The following is a 3,062-nucleotide window of genomic DNA, read 5'->3' as shown; positions in this document are numbered from 1 at the left end:
GTTCTCTGTCTCTGTCACTTCTGTCCCTTAGTTACTTTTCCCTCCTCTTCTGTCTCCCTCTCTCTTTCTTGCCGTCTCTTGCTGTGTTTGCCTTTGTGTCTCTTTTTCTAACTGCCCTTCTCTTCTGCCTATTTTTAATTTGAGCGGTTTTCTCTGTAATTTTCTGTCTTTTATTGGGGTGTCTGGCCCTGGATGGTGTGACTAATGGGATCCCGGGGAGTCCTGGAGATACTCCCTTGAGAACCTTTCCAGGGGCCTGGACAAGAGCAGCACCGGTCTATTGTTCCGAAGCCTGGCAAGGCGGCCTTATCTAAGGAAATGCCTTCGGGCTGCAGTGGGGCTGGGATGTCCTCTCTGTGTGGATCTGTGGAGGTGTGCGAACGGCGGGGCCTGGAGTGCCTCCAGTTAGTGTAATTACATTCTTCCTGCTGACAATTCCCACCATGGTCTCTATTGGATGTGACATTCTTATTAAATAACTTCGCCAGTAACTAGTAATAATAACACGGTCCTTACTTCCTGACCTAAATTGCTCGATGCTATTTTGGTGAGCAGCAATGGTGCTGCAGGGCTTCCGCAGAACGGCCTGCCAGATCACTACCAACACACACACACACACACACACACACACACACACACACACACACGTGTGCGCATGGCAGGGGCTGATAGGCATTGTGTACTCACCGTCTATGCACAACCTTCATGCATGTGACTGGGAGCACACGGGAGGGCTACACCCACTCTCCAACCTTGGGAGTCCTGGGCACCTGATGACCCAGCATCCCTGGCAGGAATTACTCTTGAGCCAGCCTGGTTGTCTCACAGAATGGAGATTTGACTTCTGAAGGATCTCTTGATTCCATGGGCCTTTCTTGACTCTGCTCCAGCCTCTGCGTTTATATTTGCCTTCCCTATCTCTGGAGTTTCCTTCCATTCCTTTTCCATCAGGTGAAATTTATTCATCCTTCAAGGCCCATTGCAAATGTTACCTCTTACAAAATGCTGTCTCTGGTCTGCCATAGTGGGATTAGTCACTCCCTGAGTTCTTCTCCTGCTTTATTCTTTCTGCTCTGGCACTCTAGTTTGTTTTGTTAGCTGGATATAGGATTGTCTTTTGACTAATAGACCATCATTTCCTCAAAGATAGGGACTCGGTCATAACTGTTTCTGATGGTGCACCTACCCACTCCCATCATAAGACTCACTGTGGGCTTACTGAATGGGAGTAAATGTAGTTTTATGGGAGTGGGTATTGAGACTCGGTGGTGGTGGGTTTCTCCATAAAGATGAAACCCTTGCGAGCCCTCTAGTCTGTCTTTGTTTTTATTTTCCATCTTGACAAAAAAAAAAAGTGAGATGTTCACTCTCACAGAACAAATAGAACTGTGACTTTGGTTTCACAATTTACGTGGCTGATTTTGTCTGCTTTTGACAGTTCTGTCGTGTTCCCGACAGTTACAATTTGGTTTCTCTCTGGGACCTCGGGATGATAAGTTGGGATGCCAACCTTGCATTGATCCATTGGGTGAGCACACAGTCCCTTTTCTTGTCTCCTCTGCCGGGCTTATGAATTTGAAGTTCTGAGTAAGCCAGGGCGAGGACAGATAGCGAGAAAATAGGCACCATGAATGTGTGCAAGTGACTATGCTGAGGGAGGGGTGTCGCCTGGATCATCTGACCCAGGTCAACACCCGAGGACATGAGCAGTACCCACTTGGAGTTTTCCAGATCTCCTCCCCACGGCTCCTTAGTCTCCTAGAGGGCAAGTCTCAACGGACTCAGCTGTGCCTTCTCCTTCCTCCCCTGTCCACCCACCAGCCTGCAGCATGTCTCCAAAAATTGATGTGAGCTCTTGAACAAATGGGTCATGGCTGATTTCTCTCTGCATCTGTAACATGTAGCATAGGTCTGGCCCTCAAGAAGCATCAATACATGTGTGCTGTGTGCACAATGCATGAACAAATGGATGAATAAATGAATGAATGAGTGGTTCCATCTTCTGTAGCCTGTTTTTCTCCCCTGACCTGAGTATGTAATTTTGAGTTTGTCTTAGATCTGAATCTTCGATCCATGGCTCATTAGCTGAGTGATTTTAGAAGGTGATTTTGCCTTTGAGGAGCTGATTTCCATCTGTAATATCAAGAACAGAATCCAAGCCTGCCTGTGTTGTTGTCGAGGTGAAGTGCGTGTGGGACCCACACGTAGTGTAGTGTTCTGAACCCAAACTGCCTGGGTTCACATCCTCACTCTGCTTTCTAGCTGTGTGACCTTGGGCAACTTACTTTGTCTCAGTGCCTCAGTCTACTCCTCTGTACATGGGGTAATAGTGGTGCCTGCCTGCCAGGGCTGTTGGGAGGATTACATGAGACAAAGCATTTAAAGCAGGGCCTGGCATATAGCAAGTCCAGGACATGTGTGATAAGGGTATCTTGGCAGAGTCACAACTGAGATTCAGATATGAAAGAATTTAGGAATCAGGCTATACTGGTCAGATGGCTCCTTATCTTCACAGAACTTTTTGAGTGACTGCCCACACCTCTGGTTTGCATGGAGTTTAGGAGTTTCGTGATGACTAACTTGAATCCTGAAGCACAGGTGGGGTTTGGAAATCTGTCGACTTGTCTGATGGGTTGGGGTAGGGGGGAGATCCATGAAAATTAAAGTTAGCTGGGTGAGATAGCAACACCAGAGAAAAAATTCCGTGATCTGAAGGTCAAGAGAAAACAGGGGTTCTAGGTCAAAGTCAATCAGGTATGTCTTCAGACACTGCCAAATGTTCCCTGGGGCAGGGGGAGATAAAACTCCAGCTGAGAACCATCATTCCACTAGACTGGAAGAGGATGACCAGTTAGAGAAGTGAGGAGGTGGAAAACAGGAAAGTTCTTCCAGCTGTCTAAGAGTGGTGATGCCCTTGCAGACCCCAGATCAAAGTGGGCCAGTGTCACCACATGGCTCTCAGTGGATCCTCAGCAGCAACAGTGCAGCTGTTGAGGGAGGGTGCAGTAGCTGGGTGACAAGGACTGCAGGGCTCAAAGCACTGGCTCTGCTTTCATGTGAGG

Source organism: Pteropus vampyrus, unplaced genomic scaffold (genome assembly GCF_000151845.1).
Source record: "Pteropus vampyrus isolate Shadow unplaced genomic scaffold, Pvam_2.0 Scaffold36, whole genome shotgun sequence".
Classification (NCBI taxonomy): Eukaryota; Metazoa; Chordata; class Mammalia; order Chiroptera; family Pteropodidae; genus Pteropus; species Pteropus vampyrus.
The sequence above is the reverse complement of the archived record's forward strand: the minus strand, read 5'-3'. Positions refer to the sequence as shown.